The sequence below is a fragment of the Pinus tabuliformis genome, chromosome Q (assembly GCF_031772625.1).
Source record: "Pinus tabuliformis cultivar Carrire ecotype Pingquan chromosome Q, CPIR1, whole genome shotgun sequence".
Classification (NCBI taxonomy): Eukaryota; Viridiplantae; Streptophyta; class Pinopsida; order Pinales; family Pinaceae; genus Pinus; species Pinus tabuliformis.
The window spans coordinates 20355885-20380942 of record NC_142296.1 but is presented as its reverse complement, the minus strand read 5'-3'; the positions used below and the strand labels follow the sequence as shown (position 1 = coordinate 20380942).

Sequence of the window (25058 nt, the reverse complement as noted above, 5' to 3'; positions counted from 1 at the left end):
TTAAAAACAAGAACTGCCCAATTCTAGACTACTTACTGTCATCCAATGTTAAGCTGTAAAGTTCAAACCCGTGTTAAACAGAATAATAGGAAAAGGGAAGTATTTTTACTAGGGGAAGCAGCAGCAGATAAGATAATATTAAGAAAGAAATTTTTCAGTAGAAATCACATAGGAAATTATTTTCCCTACGCATTTCGAACCATACAGTGTGGTTCATCGTCTTACTCGTGTCTTTTGAAGGACTGGAGAGAAAAATCAGTCATTTTCCAATGTTGGCCAGCTTAACTCGCAGCAACTTTTTGAGATCGAAACTGAAGCAAGTGACTATGCCATGGGGGAACCCCAAATGCAAGGAGAACCACCAATTCACTACCACCAAATTTGTTCCATGGGGCAGTGCTGAACTACCCTGCTTATGCTAAGGAACTCTTTCCCTGGTTCAAGCAATCAAAAATGGAAAAACTATCTCTTGGGGAAGGAAAGCAACAGTGGTATCAGAACCAGACCAGAGCCGTAGAACCAACCTATCCGACCAGTTTCAGGCCATTCCAGTCTGGTTCAGGGTTCCGAACCATTTGTGCCAGTTCCATACTAGAACCAGCCAGTTCTGTGCAGTGTCATATGACATGGCTAGAGGCCACCAAAACCTAAATTTGAAAAAGAAACAATAAATTAAGTTATTTGCAAGCACATTACCTAACCATGGGGCCCTACTCATGCGATCTGAAGAGGCCCCCATTTCATTCACCATAGTGACTAATGGTAATATTAAACTCTTGAAGTAAAAGGAACCTTTTACTTAATATTTTAACATTACCATTAACTGTTTCAGGATGTTTGATAAAGTACAATTTTAGATGCACATGCAGCAGGCTCAACAGTTTTCAGGATCTCAGGATAGGCAGGATTGCAATGTTTCCACTGGATTCTGTCATGTATGAGGGTATGGAACATGCCTTTAATATGTACCTCCATGTTGGTGGCATTGATTGTTGAACTCCTCGGTCATTACCTTAGTAAAAATGTTCCCTTCACTCAAGCAAAATCATTAGTTAGACACATTAAACTTTTACTATCTTATTTTAAACCGCAACAATAATAATAATCTAATTTTAAGGTCACCGCCAACACAGACACCAAATTAGTATATGAAACTTCCTTGTTTATGGGACAAGGGACCCGCCTCCATGAAGCAACTTGAGTGCTAAAGTCTACGGGGGTACACATACTCCACACCCTTCCAATTTTGAACCTATTACCTCTTAGGAGGAACATGTCCTTAACCATTGGGACCACTGAAAGGTGATACTAATGATGATGATCCCAGTAGAAAATGATTTTGATCATATGTAGTTATATGTTTTTCCTTGTTACTCTAAAGACCATTTAGATCCTCTTTGTTGATGCGTTTTGTTTCAGAGATGGATGGCACTCTATGCAATTTTGATTGTATGCACCCTTACTTGCAATGTACACGAGAAACTTTAGCATGACTTGTTTTGCTTGTTACTCTAAAGACCATTTAGATCCTATTTGTTGATGCTTTTTGTTTCAGAGATGGATGGCACTCGATGCAATTTTGATTGTATGCACCCTTACTTGCAATGCACATGAGAAACTTTGCACATGTGAGTAGAATGGTTTGGATTCATATGGATGAACGTGAAGTTTATATATATATATATATATATATATATATATATATATAGATACACGCATCCAAATTTGAGTATTTTATGTATGTTTTGGTCAACCAGTTTTTTGGTACAGTATTTTTGCAGTTCCAGTCGAGCTCAGGTTTTTGGGGATCAGCCATTCGATGACCAGCCCAATTCGGATACATTGATCCATGACGACTGAGAGCCAATGCCAATACTTGCAGGGTCAAAGCATGCAGTAGGGAAAGAATTATAATGGATAGGATTTAGCAACACTTCAAACTGCTTATCAAAATAAAAAAGGTCTGCAAACAAGTTGGACGGTATGCTGTCAAGGCCACTCATGCAAAAGAATGCAGTTGTGGAAGTTATTATGCAGCTTGAGCCCTTCACACATGGATTGTTTGAGTGAATATTAGAGGGAGGATGTTGAATTTTGGGGATGTCTTTGAGTGGCTGAAGCAGAAAACAATTGCTGATGCGGAAGGAAATGGAAATGATTTTCAACATGTACTACTTTACAAGTTGGGCAAGTTGTGCATGCCACAGGGAAGGAGAATTCAGTCGATGAGGGAAGCTCATACTTCTCAAATTTCTGAACATTTTAATGTTAGGAAGACCATTGCAAATCTACAGGAATATGTTTAATGGCCCAATATGCAAGAACAAATTTCCAAGTTTATCAGCAATTTTGTTCTCTATGCCACTAGTAAGCCAGATAATAGAAAAATTGAATTGTACATGCCATTACTAGTAACAAGCAGACTTTGGGAGAAATCTCTATGCATTTTGTTGGAGGTTTCACTATGTGAACGAAAGGCCATGACTCCCTGTTTGTGGTTGTGAACTGGTTCAACAAGATGTGTGTACTTATCCCTTGTAAGAAGACCATCTCAAGTCATAAAGCAGCCAGGATGTTCTTTGCCAATGTATGGATGCCAATACACCTCATATTGTATGAGGTGTCATATGTGATTTTCATCACATCTGAAGGAGCTTGCTGGTCGTTCCTTGGACCTTCTGATGGACTTGGGGGAAGATACACCTTCATTGAGATTCTACTCTTCTTGGCATTGGAGATTTTTGGTTGAGGAGCTTCACTTATCTTCTCAATAGATGGTCATGCTTAATGGTGGATGGTCATTGTTTTGGTGCCACTTGCATGCCTTGCTTGATGGATCACTCTCTTGAGATATGGATGCTTGCTATTTCACGTGTTTTCTTCTTCATGGAGCATCCAACTAACTAGGTATGTTGAGGTTATGATGCTGGTTTGTCACTAGGAGGGGGTGTATTAAATGGTTGTCATGTTTTGGATATGTGATGGGGGGCATACTTGATGATTGGATGGGGTTAGCACTTTCTTATATCCCCTTCTCTAATTATGTTGATATTATGTGGTGATGCATGCTGCCTTGGTGGGATTTCCCCAGGCGATATAACTTAATATTGTAAATTTTGCTAGACATAACTGTTAAATTTCTAATACCGGCCAGATTTATTTTCTCATGGCAATTTAATTTATCCCCAATTTATTATTTATTTACCCAAATAATAATTGAATCACCAAAAAATAAAATCACTGGTATCTTTAACTTCTAGAATTAAAAATATGCAGCGGAAATAAACCAGAGAGATCAATCACATATTGCAAAACTAGTTAACCCATAAACAATTCTCTGTCATTTCATTAATTGCAAAATCTGGGTTTTCTGACCCACAAAGATACAGGTAAAAATACAATCTGTAACCTGCAACTTAGCTCCCTCAAAATGAATTAGGCCTAGGTAAATCGGCCTCGGGGAAATCTGCCTCCAAATGAAATTGCTTTGAAGAAATCAGCCTCCAACAATAAGATTTGCTCCCTCCAGCAACTTGATCATTGCCCTTGTTGCCTCCATGACGGTCCTATTTTTCCTCTCAGCAATCCCATTCTGCTGAGGGTTGTAAGACACTGTGAGCTCCTTCTTGATTCCTACTTGCTTGCAAAATTCCAAGAACTCATTGGAGGTGTACTCGCCCCCATTATTTGATCTCGGGACAAAAGCCTTGAACTCCTGAAAACAATCGAAGGCCTCATCCTTGGCTTTACGAAGTAGATCTAAGTCTTCCTGGTAATCATCTATGAATGTTGCAAAATATAAGGACCATGTGATCAACGTCATAGACAGGACAACATATATGAGAATGCACCATGTCTAGCGCACCCTTAGACTTGGTCTCACTAAGAGGATAAGCATTCTCGGCCTACTTGGCAAGAACACACCCTTTACACACTCCATCCCACTCCACCCAAATCTCTAGAAAACTAGTAACCATCCTTTGCACCATCAAAAGAGCTCTGTAGTGTAGGTGCCCCATCCTCCTATGCCAAATCTTACTCTAGTTGTCACTCTCATGGATGAGAGCATTTACCGGTTGTCCCCTCAATAGATAGAGATCTCTCTCGCTCCTACCGATCATCCACTTCTTGCCCCTTCGGCCCAATAGCGACTTCACCTTCCGTAAAGTTGACATCCATTCCTCTATCTTCCATGGTCAAAACTGAAATGAGATTCTTCTCCAAACCCGGTACATATGTCACTTCTTTCACCTCCATGATTCCACCTGAGTCCATATGGAACTCGATACTCCCAGTGCCCTCGACTACATGTCGAAGAAGAAGTCTCACAATCCCGTCATATGATGAGATGATCCACTCCCCACAAAACAGACACCTCTTGTGACGGTTCCATAACGACAAGATACTAGGGCAAAAATTTTATCAAACTTCTACGCCATCTACGTACTACGTAGTAGTTTCCATAGCAGTCTTACCCTTGCATTCTTTTTGAAAGGACATTGACTAGCAAAATGCCCGAACTTATGACAAGCAAAGAAATTAACTTTGCTCATGTCTTTTTCCTTCTTGCTCTGTGAAGATGCTTCTCCACTCTAGTTTTGTTTGGCCTTCACTTTACCCTTTTTCGCTTGTGCAACAAGAACAACTTTGTCCTTCTCACCACCCTTTCGTTGTCCTTTGGTCAATGAGTTTTCCTAGATCTCTTTTTGGGTGAAATCATCCCATAGCCAGCATAGAACAAGAAGTTGTTGACAAGCAAGAATCTCGTCCACAAAAGCGGACCACTGCTTCATGCACCCCTTCAGAGCAACTTTGACAAGCTCTGAACTGTGAAAATTCTATCACTACAGCAACTAATTTATTTTTCCTACTTATTCCACAATAGGTTATTTATGAAATTACTTCAATAAACATTAAAAATAAATATTGTTGCAGATATCACACCATAATACAGAAACAAACATATGCACAAGCATTAACACATTGACACAGATATTTTGGACAACAATCCCCGGAAAAACCCAATTTGGAAAAACCGGTGCAGCAAAGGAGGATTTTATTATTCAACAATTTTTCTGTACAAGAAGGTGCCAAACTGGTTTACCCACAGAGAGAAATAATTATCCAGCACTTCTCCCAATCCCAGTGTCAGCCCGGCTGACTTCTGTGTGGCTCTCAAACCCTTTGCATTAGCCTCTGCTTGACTGCATCAGCCCTGCGCCTCTCTGTGTCACTCACGAAGGCCTAGCAAGTGACTGCGCAGTCTTCAGCTGCCTCTGCATCTGCCTCTCCTGCCTCAACGCTAATCTCCAGTGGTTGATCCCGCCTCTCTTCTCCATACTTGCTGCCTCTTGACTGCTCGCCAAACCATTGGTTCAATTTCTCAGCTAACCCCGCTCCAGAAATTGAACTGACTGGGCTCCCTTAGTGTGTTCTCCAAGTGACCCTCAAGCCTCCTTTTATACTTTTCGCATTGACAAATCAACAGCCGAGATTAAGTCCCTAACCAACGGCTAAGATTAGATCTGGCTTGATCCATGACTTTTGGAACATTCTAACACAGTTTTTATTAATACACATTAATATTCTATTTTCCCTAAGTTTAGACTTAGGGACTCCATTAAAAATATTAATTATTTTAATATCTCTCAAACTGTTTAGGATATGCCCAAACCCTTTCTGGGTATTGGAGATCTCATGTGCCTTAGCCTCTCCACCAATTTTCGTGGCTAGAGCACATCCGATGCTACCCCAAATCAACATGAACCATGCACAATTTCCCCCATAGCTACAAGCTCATCACAAGCATGTTGGACCCTCATGAGGTAAGAAGTCACAGTCTGAGATCTGCCCATTTTAATATTGTTTAACTTTTCCCGCAGCACCATTTTTTGTTCTCGTTTGAACTCTAATAAAGACCGGTTAGAGCTACCCACATCTGTTTACTATTATCCTTCCTTGATATGTGAGGAATTATATGATCCCTCACACCATCCTGAATTATGCAACTCATTTTCATATCCTTGGTTCTATGTTATGCTGCTTGCATCGAATCTAAAGGAACCTGCACATCTAGGCTTAGTAAATCCCAGAGATCATTCATCTTCAGAATCCATGTAATTCGTTCCTTCCAAGGGTTGAAATTTGATACCCCATCCAACCTATCTTCATATCTCAAATTGTTTAATGATGCCATCTTTGCGAATCAACCACAGCCACAAAACCTAGCTGCAAAATGTTTAAAAATAATTCTACTGCTACAAAAAGGAAAACTCTCTACTGCAGACCCTCGTGATCTCATATCTCTCCTTCAGTCTTCTAGATAGCTCTGATACCATGTAAAATTTCTAATACCAGCAAGATTTATTTTCTCACGGGAATTTAATTTATCCCAGTTTATTATTTATTTACCCAAATAATAATCGAATCGCCTAAAAATAAAATTGTTGGTATCTTTAACTTCTAGAACTAAAAATATGTAGTGGAAATAAACTAGAGAGACCAATCACACATTGCGAAATTAATTAACCCATAAACAACTTTTCGTCATTTCATTATCTGGAAAATTTGGGTTTTTTGGCCCACAAAGATACAACCAAAAATACAATTTGAAACCTACAACTCGGCTCCCTCATAATGAATTCGGCCTAGGTAAATCAACCTCAAGGAAATTTGCCTCCACATGAAATCGCTCTAAAGAAATTGGCCTCCAGCAATCAAATCTGCACCCTCCAACAACTCAATCTGCGCCCTTCCACTCATGCAACTAGGTTGAGGATAGTTCATCTGTCCAGAGGGAGCGAGTCGAAAGTATGCAATGAAGGGGCAGGGGATAGTTCAATTCCAGCTTGAGTCAAGAAGGTCCTTTAATGCGCAGAAGGTACTCTATGTACCTGGCCTAAAGAAGAACCTTTTATCCATCTCAATCATGGAAGACAAAGGTTATGAGGTCAACTTCCGCAAGGGGCAAGTATTCATCTGCCCAGAGGGAGCCAGTTCAAAGACTACAGTGAGGATTGAAGTCCAAGAGGGGAACCTATATAGACTTTAGGGTCAGCTTGCTTAGGGACTAATGCACACTAGTGAGAGCATGTGCGAGCTTTGGCACAAGAGGATGGGGCATCTCCATCACAGAGCTCTACCATTACTAAGATGGATGGTCACTAGGCTTCCAAACTTCATTATGGACCAGCGAAGGGTGTGCAAAGCGTGTGCACATGGAAAAAATGTCAAGGCATCTTTCCCTGGCAACGAGACTCAATCCAAAGCATTTTGGATTAGATCCATTCTGATTTAGCAAGGCCTATGTCAATATCTTCAGTAAAGGGCACATCTTACTATGTGACCTTCATTTATGACATCTTCGGGAAGAACTGGATCTACTTCATGAAGACTAAGGATGAGGTCTTCAGTGATTTTAGAGCTTTCAAAGCTTAGGTGGAGAACATGACAATGAAGAAGATCAAGGTGTTGATGACAGACAACAGGGGTGAATACACCTCTAATGAGTTCATTGATTTTGCAAGGAGGCAAGGATCAAGAGCAAGAATACAGTGGCCTACAACCCGCAACAGAATAGGGTGGCAGAGAGGAAGAACTGGTCTATCGTCAATGCGGTGAAGGCCATGATCCATGATTAGAGTTTGTCGATGTTTTTGTGGGCCGAGGCATCCAACACAACTATGTATTTGCAAGATAGGAGCCCACACCAAATTTTGGAGGATAAGGCACTAGAGGAAACATTTGTTGGACCCATTGTCAACCTCCTATATCAAGTCGGCTTGGCCCCTTTGAAGGCACCCTTTCAACCCCCTTTGGAAACTATATATGTGTGCGAACTCTCCTCCTCAAAAGGGCATCAAATCATCTAAATTTCTCTGTTCCAGTGAAGGATAAATGGAGAAGAAGAGGTCGAAACTAACTTGCAGGAAACGTTGCCCAGGGGTCCATTTTCGGCCAGAAACGAAACGTAAACGAGGAAACTCGTATCGTACAGCCTAGAAACTCGTTTCCAGCCGTACTGGCCTGTTTCACGCTGGGGAAACGTGGCCAGTACGGCCATAAACGAGTTTCTAGGCCGTACGACAGAGTTTCCAGTTAACACTTGACATTGTCTTTTATTTATTTTTTATTTTTTCGCTTCTAATTTTTTATTGGGCGACTAAAATATCTTCTGGATGCCTCTCTCAAGTTATAAAAAAGAGGATCTTTTGAGTGAGGCAGCCTAATGTTCAAGCCTATGGCCCTAGTGTTGATATGCAATTCATGGTAATGTTAAATTCTTAAAGTAAAAGTGACATTCTCCTTTATCTTTCATTTTCATCATTTTACTTAAATTTTTAACATTACTATGAAATGACTCGGGATGTTTGAGAGTGGTTTCACCGTCATTGGATTTCATATGGAGAAGTAGAATTTTAGATCTCACTCAAAATCCAACAGACTAATTCAGGATTTTAGGATTGGGGGGGTTGCAATGTTTCCATTGGATATTGTCATGTACTAGGGTATGGAACTTGTATTTAATCAAGAGAACCAAGCCCTCTATGCAGGGGAGACTCCCAATAATCAAGAGCACCTAGGGTACTAGGTTATGGAACTTGTATTTAATCAATAGCACTAAGGTCGTTCGACTATGTAGGAGGAGACTTCCAATCAAGCACGAGACAAGAAATTAAAAATTTCTCATGGCTGATTTTGGATATTGCTATTTTGATTATGTGATAATTCATGAGTAAATGTGACGTAAATTTAGAGACTTATAGTTTATGCATTGACAATTGACAATTTAATCATAATGTAATAAATTAGAATGTATCATGTATGCTTTATGATTGCATATATTTCTTAAATGTCCTTATATATATATATATATATATATATATATTGATATTGATTGCGTTTCCCCGTTTCCAAAATTTGGAGGGGGGGCACGTTTCGTACCTGTTCCCATTTCAAAAACTCGTACTCATTTCCCCGTATCGTGCAACTTAGGGCCAAAATTTTGTGGAAGGAGGGGAGTATGCCTGGGCACTTATGAAGGTCATTTCTTTGGTTAATTGTTATCTTGATGCTTTATTTCTGGATGAATTGATGCAAATTGAACTCTCTCTCTCATAAGGAAAGATTTGTTGGGTTTTCCCCTTGTGGCTTTTGCCTTGGTTGCTGGCTAATTTTATGTATCTCTTGTCTCATTGTCTCATTGTGATTTCTACTGCTCTTTTGTGTGTAATGGTTAATGACGGAAATTTTTCTTATGTATAACTATTTGTTGAAAATATTACCGAGAAAAGGGTTCTTTGATTTGTGCCTTAATCATAGGAGACAAAATGAGTTCCTTCTTGTGCATGACTTGAGTTCTTAAAAATTAGGAGATTCCTTATAAATTAGGACGAGTTCCTATAATTTAGGAATCAATCCCTAAAATTAGGATGAGTTAGGTTACAGTTAATTGATGTGTTGAAATTGAAAGTCCATTTCTTGATTTTCTAGTGTGAGTTGATTGAGGAAAAACACAAGTGATTGAGTTTGAAGTGGATGACTTGAAATAGGACGAGTTATTCCATCTCAATCAATCACAAAATCATTCCTTAATTAGAAATTCACTAATTTTAACCATTCTAATTGCCTTTACAAGGAGGAACGAAGGCACAAGTTTAATAATTGTTTTAGTGAGCACGAGTTGGTGAGACCAAGCAATAAGGAAGCACGAGTTTGTGAGACCAAGCAATAGGAAGCACGAGTAGAGAAATTCAGTGTTTATGTGAGAAGAAATTTTATTTCAGATTGCTCATATTAGCAGATAAGGATTTCGTGGATTTTCTACACTGCTTGATGATATTAAATGCTATATGGAACTAATACTAAAGAATTATTTGAAGTAGTTATCGTGATAGAGAAATTGTTCTAGTCTTTCACTGATAGAAAAATCAACATGGTATCGAAGCCAAGTTGAAGAGCGGTATTGGGATCATCATTGGACACACATCACACTCTCATATATCTGATCAGCCCTTGCTCAAGAAGCCCTGCATGGCCGAGTAGAAGACGAGGTCACCTATTTTCTTGCGGACCTCAGGCACCTATTTTCTGTGTAAATTTGCAGACTTGAGACACCTATTTTCTGTGGAAATTTGCGGACGTGAGGCACCTATTTTCTATGGAAATGTGCGAACCTGAGGCACTTCTTCTCTATGGAAACCATGCAGTCCTAAGACACTTTATCACTATAGAATGACACGAAATTTGAGGCCATATATCTGTGGAACCACATGAAGTTTATGAAGCACATTACACTGTGGAATGATGTGAAGTCTAAGACCATCTATAACTGTTGAATTGTGTGAATTACCTCTGTATTTATTGATGATGATCTGAGTGTATTTATTGATGATGATCTGAGTTATGATCCAAGTTTTCTCTAAAGCGTCGAATTCCATGTGATATATCTCCGTGAAAGAAGGACCGAAAGTCTGTGTTGGATCGGAGTTATGAGGCATCCGAGCTCTCTGTAGCATTCGAATTTTCTCTGCGGTAATATTGTTCAAGGCATCTGAACTCTCTGAGGTAAGTGTTGTCATTTAACTCTGTGGTAGTATTGTTATCTCTGTAAAAATGCAAATGTGACATGATGATCCGAGCTCTGAAGAAGATGCCCATATATGGTAATAAGAAGCCTTTTTCTCTATGAAAGTCCAAGCCTCTTCCTCCCTATGGATATCTCTGTAACTAACCCTCTGTGGTCCAATCAGTAATCAATATGGGTGAAGACCGAGGATTTCCTCTCTATGCAAATATAACAAGTCCTGACTCCTAGATCATCTTTGTGGTATGAGTCATGACCAGTAGTCCGAGCTCATCTCTGTGGCACAAGTCCGTGGAGGATTCGGATCTATGGTATAACCATGATACCGAGATTGCCTTTCTATACATAAAAGAAGGACAAAATACACTGCAAAGAAGCTGACTTGATTCATGCTGTCATAAGTTATTGCCTTTATGAGAAGAACACAAGTTGTCTTAGAATGTAGTTTGAAACAGAAGTCTGACGGAATAAATCTGGAATATGTTGAAATGCTCAGAATCAAATTATGGAAGGCACTAACATGTACCTTGTGTCTAATATCCCTCTGAGTTTTGTTCTAACCTTTAGAGCAATCAAACAGTGATGGGTGGCTCAATATCTCAATTAAGAACCATTAAGAGACGAACAAGTTGCAAGTCTGCAAATGAAAGAAATAGTGTCAAGACAGTGCTTTGGAATCTCAAGTATTGAACAACTCCTGGAAAGTTCTTTAAGAAGGTCTACTAAACCTAAAGATGTCACTTGCCTTTGAAGACCAATGCCTCTGTTGATAAAATCCTAAATAACTAAGAGCTTGTGTGAATGTTTGAGTATAAGCCTTAGACCTGGATGATGGATTGCAAGATCAGATGTTGTTGTGGTAAGAGAGTTTCTTGATCTAAAGATCATTAGCTTTGAACACTGGAAATAAATGCATGTCAAGGTTACACCATTTGCTAAGCAAGGCAGATATAATAAGAGGTCGAAGCTCCTCTTCAAAGCCTGAAGTCTGATGAGAAATTGTGTTTTTATGAGATTGCAAAATCTAGGGTTTGGGAGATTGAAATGTTTTGAATTTGTGTTAAGTGAGTGTAATTGTGGGATAAGTTGGAAGAGGGAAGAATTGTTGGAGGATCGGCGCCATGGCCTGCAATGCGAGGATCGTGATTAAGGATTTTCTTTCTAAATATCACAGTTTCAATGGCCTGAATTCTTTGGTGGACTTCGGCGGTGGGGCTGGAACTGTGATGACAGAGCTTGTGATAGCTTATCCCTCCATCAAAGGCATCAACTTCGATCTCCCTCATGTCGTGGCCATTGCTCCCTATCACCCAGGGGAGGAAGCAGGGAAGTTGGATCGGGTTATTTTCGCCAAGTCCACTTCACCTACAAAAACGCCTGCAGCAAGGATCGTCGCCGATGAGGGTGGATCTGATCACAAAATACGCAAGTTTTTGATAGATTCAGATCTACGCATATGGAAAGTCAAGGAGTGGGGTTTGGAAAAGCAGAGATCTCTCGGTATCAAGAAGATTCGGTGGGTTAGTTTGGCAAAGACTGAAGCACTTGCTATCTCTTGGACTGATTATGCTTTAGAAAGTGCGGATCTATGGACAGATACACCTTTTTTTGTTAGATCTGGCCATGTTATCTCGAGTGTAGGTTGGAAGGCTTCTCGGAAATTGCTTTTTCTTGCTAATTCATATGGATCTAGGGCCTGGGGTCGTGATCTGGTGTTACTATAACCTATGGATCCGCTAGAAAGATGATGAAGGGTGTGTGACTGAAATCGGAGGATTGAACAGCAGTATCCTTCGCTGCAATACTTGGTATGAAGAAATAGACTCGCAAGCTCTGCAGCATCAGAGAGCAAACTCTTGGCTGCATCTGGGCCTTGATCGCAGTCAAGGGAAATTGATTTCGAGAAATTTTGGTCACAAAACTCGGATCATCCTCCCGTTATAGATCCTGTGGACCTTGTCGAGTCAATAACTCATGGAGTTTTTTCAGATCTGTGGGATTTTGGGAACTGTATGTATTGGAATTTTGGTGCTTTCGAGGACAAGGAGGCTCTCAACTCCATACCCTACCAGTATTTAGTAAGACTCTCTTGGACCCCCAATCCACCTTTGAATTTACAGCCACAACCAATAAGTGGATGGATCTTGGATGTCAAACCCCAGATCTGCTTGAAGGAGTTTCCCTCCAAACTTTTATTAAATCCCTGAGAGGGAAATATGTGTGCATGCATTGTTGCACGAAGTGGGGACGAAACAAGGACGTTTTTTGGAAGCGGGGACGCGGAAACATCATTTTCCAAAAATCTAGCCTGCAGAAGCGTCTGTTTTATATATATATATATATATATATTATATTTTTTTTGCATTTATGTTCAAAACCAGCATCCCAAATACCAAATTAGTTGTAGAAGACATGAAAACATGCATATTTTTGCATAAATCAAGATAGATATGGCATCCATGATTCCATTGTAGTTACTAGTATGTACATCAATGATTAATTATTCGAGCATCAACCATCTATATTCTAGCAATTACAAACATACATCAAATTTTTAAGCATATTATAAAACATAAAACATAGAGCATATTATGATTTATCTAGCAAGTGAGCAACTGTCAACATTTGTCATGTCCAAAATTCAAATAATAATGTTTACAAAATAGGTCACTTGGTCACCGCCAAGACAAAAAGGTTCAAATTCACAAGCCTACAAGTCTAATGATTAATCTATGACAAAAGTAGTAAATTGTGAATATATCTACTAATCTCTCCTCCTTCCACCACGAAGAGAACGTGGCAGTGGGCCTCCACGTGGTGGCAATGAAGAAGATGGTGCCTGTGGAAGTTGTGGCACTGAAACTGATGAAGACGAACCCCCTATTGTTGGTGTTGAACCATGGAACCTAGGAACCAAGGGACTAGATGGGGGTGGCATCTCAACTCGATCATCATCATCCTGGAATCGCTCAAAAAATTCATACCAAAAAAACCACTAGTTAACAAAAAAAATTAAAAACATGAATTAGAGAAATGCTTTATAAGCAAAATTCATACCACAATGGACATACCTAGATAAGAGCATCCTCTAATTGCTCTAATCGCAACACTCCATCCTCCAAATTGAGCTCCTCTAGATTCTTGTGCCAAACCTTAAGGTCATTATTAGTCTTTGCATCATCACAGTGACGGGACAACAACGGCAAGTTGTAATGAACATAAACCAAGCTCTCTGCCCGGTCTAAACTCAACCTGTTCCTTTTAACACTGTGGATGAAAGAATAAGAGCTCCAACACCTCTCTGAAGAAGAAGTGTTTACCACCTGTGATAGCCCCCGCAATGCCAAAATCTGTAGAAGTGGAGTAGCCCCTCCATGCATGTTCCACCACTCAAGAGAAGCAAAAGTCTCTCGATCTCTAATTGCATGCATGCTCCCAAATGGACCAGTGTTAAGCGTATAGTTGCTCAATTGTTTCCGTACCATGGTAGCCTCCTCCTCGTTAGGGACTAATTTACTCAATGCAATCATATATTTTTTGTGAACCTCTTGATCTTGGTGTGGTTTTCTCCTGCTCCCCCCCCCAAGGTGTTGGTGTTGAAAGCCATGATGGATGATAGCATTTAGGTGTCAAAACATATGCTAATGCATGCAATGGAACATTTAGCATTTCCCATCGGTTTTCCACCTCTGCACGAATATAATTGTACAAGTTGATATATCTAGGCTCAACAATGTCTTTAATCTGCCCCAACATGCTATCCATTTGCTCATACACCTCCCCAATTATTGGTCGATCTGAATCTCCAAACTTGATCATGTAATAAATTGGTTTGGTGAATTGCAAAACATATTTAACCTGTGACCAAAAGTACATGTCAGGAATAGTGTCCTTGGCTACATTAGCACCATCTCTATCAGTGTTAATTTCATCCCATGTTTCGGCACACACCATATTAGTTAAAGCTTGTCTCACCTTCACTAGCCACCTAAAGGTGAGGTAATAACTGGCAAATCTTGTCTTTGCAAGTTTAAGCAACTGCAACTTGGAGTAAGTTCCTTAGAAGTAGTTTACCCTTGTATGCCATGTGATGAATTTAATGAGTTGTTTCCCTCTCTTGTAAAGCTCATTAATCCACCCACATTCTTTATGCATCAAAAGGTACAATGTGTGAACCAGGCACCCAAACCAAAAGATGTGTGGATGAGTATGCTCAATAATTTTTCATGTTGCCTTACAATTTGCTGCATTATCTGTGATCACTTGAACCACATTATTCGAACCAACATCTTTGATTGATTGCAATAGGAGATCTACAATGTTTTGGGAAGATGCACTGATGGAGGAGGAGTCATGACATGTAATAAATACTGCACCACTAGTAGAAACACCAAGAACATTTATCAAATGTTGGTTTCTAATATTTGTCCACCCATCTGATACAACGGATACCCCACAATCTACACACTCATTTGTAAAACGTGTCAAAGCTCTTTGAACCTTGGCTTTTTCTCTTTCTAATAACATTGTTCTAGCTTTCTCATAGTTGGGGGACTTGTATCCTTTTGGGGCTTCATTGATGGCCTTTACCATTTCATGCCAATAGGGAGAGCAAGCATAAAGAAATCGGACTATCTTTCCATCCACATCATCCCTCCCAGCAACATTCAAGAAATCCCCTATTGTTCTTTTACCTCCAAAGCTTCCAGAAGTACCATGAGGAGATGAGCTACCAAATCTAGAGGTTGCACTTGATTCAGAATGAGTTTTTTGTTTCTTGCATTTTTGTTGTGCAACCTCCTCTATTTGGATGTATTTTCTTCTTTGTTCCGTTGAAATGTTTGGGCAAATTTGTATCCCCACGGCACCCTTTTTGTCATCATTGTCCATCACCCCACAAATATGCCTCCTCACACAAGTATATGAACCACTAAATGGTTTTCCTCCATGACAGCCATGAGGGCACAAAAATTTGTAGCTTCCACCACCCTTTCCCCCTTCAAGTTTGGTCACATAGTTCCACAAGGGTGTTATTGCAACTTCCCCTCTAGTGTTTCAATGTTCCCTTCAGGTTCAACTTCATCCCCTTCCTCTTCAAACCCTTCCTCCTCATCATACATTGGGTCACTCATATTGGGACCACTATCCTCTTGTTCTTCTTCCCTTCTATTCCTACTCCCCCTTGCCATCATTAAAACCAAAAGTGGAATGATACATATAAGCCAAAAGAACGCCATCTTGGAATATGGATATAGGTGGTGGACAGCCTGCAATTAAATGAGCAAGTAGAAAGAATGGGAAAGAGTAGGAGAGGGAGGAGAAAAATACAAAAAAAAATGTCAAAAAAATAAGGGAGATTGGGGTCTGCACTTACCTCTTTAGCTCTTGTAGATGGAAGTCCTCCAAGCTCCTCCTCCTTCTCCTAGTTCCTCCTCCTTCACTCCTCCAAGCTCTCCTCTCTTCTCTTCTCCAAGCTCTCATAAACTAAAAGTGAGAAAATGAGAGATGAATGGGGGGTTAAATCCCTTCATTCCTCACCCTAACCCAAGGTGGACCAACCCCCAACCAAGCAAAATAACAAAAATTAAAAAATAAAAATAAAAAACAACGCTTATTTTTGGCCGCACGGCAGAAGCGATCGTGATCCATACGGATCGGACCCCAAAGCGCCGCGCTTCATACGACCGAACCGTTGTACGAATCGCGCTTCGTACGGCCGAACCGTAGTATGAATCGCGTTTCGAAAAAACCAAAACACGAATCAGCCGTACGCTTCCGAAAATGGCAGGAAGCGTGTTTATCAACTCGATCTGCATTTTGGTTTTTCCGAAACGCGTTTCGGACGGCGATTCCCCCACACATCCGTACAGATCACAGATCAGGGTTTTGATCCGGGGAGGACATTTCCTGAAACACTGTGTGCATGAGGGTTTGGACCTGGGATCGAGTACAAACTCTTAAGCAAAATATTCAAGAACAATTGGGTATTCCAGCAAGACTCCAAAATCTTATTTATGCAAGGAAATCATTGCAAGAGGACTACAAGTTGCAGGACTATGGCATTGTACCCGATTCAACCATCTTCCTTAACATGAGACTTCTTGGAGGATGTCTTGGATCTAGCTCCAAAGGCCCAATTTCTTTCAAGGATGCAGTTAAAGGGAGGACTGATCCACAAAAATATTTAGAACAATCCCACAATCTTCCCAATCCCTATATTGTGGAGCAGATGAACCAGGTGTCGGCTTTGACAGTCAACCTGCCCAAGGTTAATGAACTTTACTCTGAGTTCCACACAAGAGACGTTATATGCAAATTTAATGGCTTCTACCCAAGTCGGAGACTTTACACCTATGTTGCACGAGACTTCTAGGAACTAGACGTTTCGGGGACGTACCCAAAGCTCTGAAACTCAACCAAAACTAGATCGTAACTCTACCATTATGTAATCATCTATGAAAGTTAACATAAACTTGGTTTTCCTTCTAAATTGTTATCTATGGGTCTTACTCCCTTTTTTCTTGCAAGATAATGTGTTATTCACTTATTTATAAATTTCTTTTTATATATATAAACATATAAGGCGCTTCAACCAACTTTTCGGCCGACGTTTCCAATTTTAGGAGGTGACGTTTCTAAACGTACCCGTTTTGGAAACTCCGAAACGTTTCGTCATTTCGTGCAACTTAGCTTTACACCAATGGATTTTCTCTACCTGGACCGAAAATTGCGATATCCACCTATGTTCTAGGGGTTTTTTTATTGTAAATTTTGACACAGCAAAAGATATGGATTATGTATTAAACAAGGGACCATCATTTCATGGCAATGTGGGTCTATTCATGATACCTTGGTTTCTAGGCTTTGATGCAAATACCGTGATGGTCTCTAAAATGCCAGTGTAGGTCAGGTTATATAATCTACCCTTGCATTTTTGGCATCACAAAGTATTAGAAGGGATAGGGAATTCTTTGGAGAAGTTCCTAAAGGTGGATGCAAATAGAGTCTCAAAAGGAATTTTCACAATTGTTAAAACCTGTGTAGAGGTAGACCTTAGTAAGTGTTTACCTAATCGCATTATTCTGATTCACAACAATCTACAGTGGTCCCAGCCTCTCGACTAAGAGAATATGGTGTTTCGTTGTCGTATCTGTCTTCAAACCAACCATCTTCAACACGTGTGTCCTCAAGCAAAAAAAAGACCCCAAAAGAAAAAAGCGACAAGCTGAAAAGCCAAAGGGTTGGCAGATTTCAAAATCCCAAGAAGTAGAAGCAGAGGATGCAAAAATCCCAGAAAACACCTCAAACATTAATGACACGAATTCCCAGGATACCACACAGAAGAACAAGGTCGAGCATAATTCTTCATTAGTTCCAATGCCTTCAGTTCAACAGCAACAGATTGAGAAGAGCCCATATGAAAAAGAAACAAGTGGTACCAAACGAATTCATGCCTCAGAAAGTTCGGATTCTGATAAAGAAATCCCTGTAAATGTAACTTTAAAAGAAAATCAAATGATTATTGTATCTTCCACTCCCAACTCTAGTGGTTGGCGAAAATTGGAAAAAAAGAAAGGTAGAAAAGAGTAGATTGGTGTTATCTCTCTGGTGAGTTTTTATTGATCTTGGATACCAAGATCTGTTGTTTTGTGCATATGCTTTTAGCATCTACAATATGTAATTTTGTTCATTATGAATAAAATTGCGATTTTTACTTGGGGGAAAAAAGAAATGTTTTGGATTTGTAAACCCTAGCAAAGGTTTGAACAAGAAAGCCCTAAGGTTTATGGACAAAACCCTAGGACTGATTATTCTTAATGTTGATATTGAAAAACAAGAATGATGAACTTGGAAAAGAATGTAAAGAAGAGTGGGTTTGTAAGCCCTATACTAAACTTGAAGAATTATTAGGGTTAGTAGTCAAAACCCTAGCTAATCAATTGTTAACCCTATCTAGTCAAAAAGGGTTGGAGAAGAAATCCTAGGGCTTATGAATTGTTTGCTTCCGCTTGAAAGAATAAACCCTAGCTTCTGAAAGAAATGACATCTTGATGATGAGATTGATATGTAGGTTGGTTGCAAGAAGGCTAAGTTTAAGAGGGAGTTGACATGTTCTCAAAAGATAAGTATCTTATATCTCTCTTCTTTTTTCAATTATTACTATTGTTGTTATTCTTTTACTATCAATCTCTTGTCTTTGTATATCTTGTTTGGTTGTATTTATTCTTCCATGGCCATTGCAAGTACATAGTGAACACTGCCAAGGTTGTGGCAATTGATGTAAGAACAAAGTGACAAGAAGACCCGTCATTCAATGAGCTTTGGACTCGGAGGGAGTAGACAGGATTAGCTTGATTGAAGCATGTTTTGATCTATGGCGAAAAGAAGTTAGTTGTGACTTCCAAGATGAAGATGGCTAGAAGTTTTAAAGAGCAATGTAGAAGTTTTCAAGAGCAATGTTGATCTGAATCTATTAAAGATGACCCTGCTATGTGTTGATGATATGTTTCTGACAAAAGTAGTGGATCTCTTTGTCCTGTGTAAGAGGAGTTGATTGAAGAATCGCAAGATTGGAAGTGTGGCATGAACTTGGTGAACTCCTTGCTGAGATTTGGCATGATGGGCTATGAGTCCATGGGCATCTCCATGATGGAAAATGTGATAAAGCTGGAAGACTCTATTATTCTCTTATTTCATGGATTTGCACACTATTTGAATTGGATGCATTAAAGAAAGAAAGAGCACGTTTGGGTGTCATAGATGCTATTGTTGCATTTAGCACGACAAAATGTAGTTGATTTATGAAGCAATTTGGCTTCGGAAGTTGTTTGCTAGTTTGTTTTATCCAGTGTTGGAATCAACCATGGTAAATTTTTTTGTTCTTGAGTAGGTTGTTGATGTTTGCTTGCTTCTATGATAAGCCTAGAATGGTTGAAAATCCCTCTTGGAGAGGGAGCATTAATTGTATAGCATCATGTGATTGATGATCTTCCTTGGGCTTAGCTGACAGACCAAGGTTTATGGTCGGGAAGATGGTCCTAGTTACTCCCTTGGGTCATGGACTAAGAGACCCGTTGACCACTCAAATTGCATTTGAAGTTTTGTCAACAATTGCCTAATCAAAGCACATTTCATAGCATTCCGGCGTTGTTAGATCATGGAAGAATTCCAGACTTCATCAAGATTTCATCTACTTCTTCTCTTCAGTCTGTTGTACAAATTTTGCAGTGCTGCGTGGATACTGTAAAAATGATTCTAGTATGATGAAAATGAGTCATTTAAAAGGCCTAGGTAGCTTAGGACTATACTAACAAGTGAGTTCACACTTGGGAGTTTTTTTTCCTTTGCTCATCATTTGTGTTTTTCAACACTTATAATCAGTTAATTTTTTCCTCCCAAATATACCCCAAAGCTAGAGTGCAGCTTGATGGTAGAGTCTTAGGTGAGTCTTGGTGTCTAGAGTCGATGTATATTAGCATACTAGATCATCTCTAAAGTTTTGTAGAATTTGGTTGTGTCTAAGTGCCAGTTTTTAATTATTAAAAATTGCCTACTGGTTGGTATTTTTAATAATTCTTTGATGTAAAATGTAACAAGTGTTGTCTATAGAAGTTGTAGGGGGTATGAGTAATCAAAATAAGACCTCTACACCTCAACTTTCTATCTAGACACACTTTGAGGGTGCAAAAAATGTCTTTTCCCCTCAAAAACCCATTTTTCTATTTTTTTTTGGGCAAAAAAATGGCAAATAATTAGCCAAAAAATAAAATGAGAGAAAATCAAATATTCTCTACAAGTGAAAATGATAAAAAAATGAGATGGAAATTCAAATATTAAAGTGAAGTCAAAAAATGATGGGAATTCCATTTACCAAGAAAAGATGGCCCAAGGAAAAATTCGATGGTCCAAATCAAGGTTACTTGGAAGCGAGAGAGGAAGCAAGGAGCGGAAGCAGGGAGTGGGAGCGGAAGCGGGAGCGGGGAACGACATTTTCAAAAGCTCTCAGGTCGGGATTGAATTAGGAGCGAATTTTTATATAATATATATTTTGATGCATATATGCCAACAAAAGCATGTAGAAGATGAGTTAGATATAAAAAGCATAAAACCATGGATTACACCATATAACATCAATCATCTAGAAGTTATAATCTTCATCAACGACGTCCCCAAGTTACAAGCTCTCATTTATATAGCATGTAAGGGTGCACAACCAAAATAGCATCGAATGTAATTTGTCTATGAACTAAAAATACATCAACAAATAGGCTCTAGATGGCCTCTAACATCCAAAAACATCATGCTACAACAAATAGCTACAAATCACCAAAATCATTGCCTATCTTGGGATCTTTGTCATTAATAAGACCCTCTAAGCAATTAACATAAGATAGAAAAAAAGTAGCATGTCAAGTCAAGATTTTGTTTGAGTGATGGGTACATTTTTAGTAGGGTCGTGATAGAGGAGTCTGACAACCAATGTCACTAACATGAAGGTAAATAGAGGGGGCTTAGTGCTCTTGATTAAATATGAGTCCCATACCCTAGTACATGACAAAATCCAATGGAAACATTGCAATTCCCCCAATCCTGAAATCCTCAAAAACTAGTAAGACTGTTGGATTTTTAGTGAAATCTAAAATTCTACTTTCTTCATATGAAATCCAATGAAGTTGGAACCACTCTCAAATACCCTGAGTCATTTCATGGTAATGTTAAAAATTTAAGTAAAAGGATAAAAATGAAAGATAAAGGAGAGTGTCACTTTTACTTTAAGAATTTAACATTACCATGAATTGCATATCAATACTAGGGCCATAAGCTTGAATATTAGACTACCCTACTCAAAAAACCTTGTTTTTTCGAAAAAAAATTGCGTTTGGAACATCTTTGTGACAAAAACCAAGGAGTGAAATTTTTTTTGCAGAAGAGCGATGGGAGCAAAATTCGAGAGGATGCTCCCGGGTCGCTCCCGCCCGAAGCGCACTCCGGGAGCAATTCGAATGGGGGGGGCCTGCTCCCCCGCAACCATCGTCTAAATAAAAAAGCCCATGTCCCAACAAATTGAATTTTTTAAGAGGATGGTCCATGATGGTTAAATTGAATGAGAGATTCTCGAGGAAAAAGGTGGAGGAAAATTTTGAATCGTCCAAAACCACTCCAGGATCAAATTTTTGGTCAACCTAGCATCTCCTTCAAGGAAAACGAATTTCCTCATCAAGATTAGCGCAGCTTATCAAGAGACGCAATTTTTTGGCCTTGGATCTAGCCGTTTTCACTTGGAGAGGGGTCTCTCTCTCATTTTTCTATTTAAGGAATCTCCAAGCTCCTCATTGAACACATCAATTATAATCGAGCTCTTGGCTATTGAAGCTCTGCTCTGTACTGGAAATTTTTATAAGCTAATAATAAAGAAAATCTTTGGGGTTAATGCTTTGTGGTGTTATTCTTCTACATCTATGGTAATATTTTTCAAAGTTATTTGTTCTTAATGCTCTATTGGTATTAATTTATTTTGTTAATTTCACTTGTCAGGTTGTGGATCTATTATTTGTAAGTTATCATAGTATTTGAGTTTAGAGAAACACTCTAGATCTAGAAGCACTAATGGGTTTTTGGTTGGACCCCTAGTATTCTTTTTCATTGTGTTATCTATCTCGTTGTGGATCTAACAAATTTATTTCAAATGTGTAGAGATCTATAGTTTTTCTTAAACAGGTCTTGAGCATTGGGTAAGTTCGAACCAACTCTCAAGCATATAGAAGCAGAGGAACCCACATCGAATTATCTCAAAGGCTTATCATAAGATAGATTTTAAAGGGAATTTCCTTGCCATAGCTTGTAAATCTTATCATTAATTCTTCAAATCTATCTATTCATGTGCTTTATTTGTCAGAACTAGCTATTTTAGAGGTGTCCTCACACTCTTTGGGCTAGTAGACCTATAAAAAAAATTGTATATACTCTAACCTCTTTGTATATAAAACCATTTCCTCTTGTATATATTTGGATCTCCTCTCTATTTTTGCTCAAATTTGAAGGAAGATCAAGGATTCGGCTTAGGAATTTGTCATAAGATTTTATTGCAGGTAGAAGCTTGAGGATTAAAGAGACAAATAATTTTTTTTGAAGCTTCACTTGTTCGTTGATGAAACCCTCTCCTCTCTCCAGGCCTACGCAAATCTGCTAGATGACTAGAGTTTGAGGATAATTCCAAACTCGATTTTGATGAGAGAAATCATTTGAGGCTTGGAAAATTTAAGATAATTTTTTTGGAAGCCATCCTCAAATTTTTGAAGGCCTTTCCTCTTGGTCACAAGCATAGGAAGGGTTTTATCCTTCTTCTTTGTGCAAAATTCCTCCTCTTTTGAACATCAAACCTTAAGCGAAAATATTTTGGAAGGGAGAGCAAAATTATTTGGAGGACCATCAAATTCCTTTGGAGGAATTTCCTTTGTAAATTTTCATCATAAATTTTATAAATATTTTTTCTAAATTTTCTTGATTCTTGAGGAAGGGTATTAGCTAATTGAGGCTTATTCTTTGTAAACCCTCCTCTAGATCTAAGACCTCTCTTCTCTATAAGAGGGTTTCAATTTGTAATATAATAAAAGAAAGTTTTCTTTAAGGGAGCTTGGGCTTTCTTCACCTTGGTATCCCTATTTCCTCATTTGGTAGGAGAATCTCTTGGATAACTAGTCACTAACTTGTTTTATTTCCTTTGCTAACTTAGTCATTAGATCTAATAACTAATTTTGTTCATTTTGCATTATTAGTTTAGATTAGTTTTCTTCTTCATCATCTAGTTGCATTAGCATCACTATATCTAATCTCATTTTGCAAGTAGTTTTAAGTTGTTGTTATCTACTTGATCTAATTGGCATTTCCATTGAAGTAGCTTTATTTTCTTGATCTCATTGTCATCTTCATTGGGTAATTTTGTGCTTGCTTCATTGATCAATGGCATAAGCTAATGCCACATTGATATCGTAACTTGTGCTCAAAATACTAATTGCCTATTTGATGGTATTTGCTAATTGATAAGTCTTGAGATTTTCCACTTTTGAGACATATTGTTCTAATTGTATCTCACTTGGAGCATTTGATTTAAATCTAATTTGCATCTTAGAACTCTCTAAAAATTTACCTCCAAGCACAAGCTTGGTTGGTAGACATCTAAGACAACCTTCCCAAATTGTCATTCAATCTTCTTAAATTTGAGTTTGGAACAAAGGTTAAAACATGTGACCTCACAGTTCTCTTGTGGTCGAGTCCCTTGTAGGAATGACGGCACGCGGGTTGTATTGAAGTCCTAAGTGGGTATCGTTAATGAGGCCTTAGCCTTCTCACTTAGCCTTCTTGCAACCACCTCACTCCTTACCAAGTTGAAGGAATTGCGGGTAAGTCAAACCTCAGATTAGGCATTTTAATTAAATTTACCAAGACCACTTGTTTCACACACCCACCAATAACATCTTCTTTTGTGTTTTACAATTGGTTATTGAACAACTTGAATTGTGAGTTAATCATTCACTTGCAAACATTGTATATTCTTGTACTTGCTTATTTCATTTTCATGTGCTCATGATAATTGTCTCTTAAAGCTATATCTTTCTTGACGATCTCTTTTAAAGGGCAAGCTTTCTTCTATTGCAAGTTTCAATTTCATATTGTTGCTCATATCTCGAATTGGTATATAATCTATTGTGGTTTTGATTCACTAACAATTGTTTTGCAACTTTGCTATTCTTGTAACTTGAAAGATCATTTTTCATTTGCAAGTACCATAATTTACCTTTGAGTATATATTTCTTGCAAGCATTCATTTGGCACTGGTCTAATCATAATTTGCCTTGCAGGATATCTTCTGAATATAATTGATTTATCTAAATTGTTGATTCTTGTATGCTCATAAACATTCATACTTGCTAATTAACCTCTAAATTCAAGTTATATTGAATGGCGATTGCCTTGCCTATTATCTCCTAGGCCTTGTTATCCTCAACAAGTTTTCCTTTAGGGACCACCCCCTTATCTTAGCTAGGAGAGAGCTCAAAAGGAGAGAGTTGGGAATAGGTGACAGCCCCTTCTCTTAGCGTTGCCACAAAACACACCTTGAGGGGTTGAGGACTTTTCCCACATTCCTAGGTGTGCAGATCTTTGGACAACAGGACCTTTATGGTCAGGGGGTCTGGTTTTGAGGCATGAAGTGATCCCTTGGGACATGGTGACTAAGAGACCATGTGGTTGGGGAGATTGGTCGTTTTGACATCACAATCAGGATTCCTCGCTTGGGCCATGGACCGAGAGACTAAATAATTGGGGAGTTTGATATTGAGATAGGGATTCCTCCCTTAGGTCATTGAGCCTAACTGAGAGACCCTTGTTAAAGGTCGGGGAGACAGACCCTGTGTACTCTCTTAGGTCATTGGCTTTGACCATGAGTCCATCAATATGGTCGAAGAGTTTGATC

The 25058-nt window shown here is 38.9% G+C and overlaps 1 protein-coding gene across 1 annotated transcript in view; it reads right to left on the bottom strand.

Annotated features, from left to right (window-relative positions):
- EMB1691 (Methyltransferase MT-A70 family protein) overlaps window positions 1–25058 on the bottom strand; it is a 165798-nt gene that overhangs the window by 114630 nt on the left and 26110 nt on the right. The gene's annotated exons all lie outside the window — the stretch shown is intronic.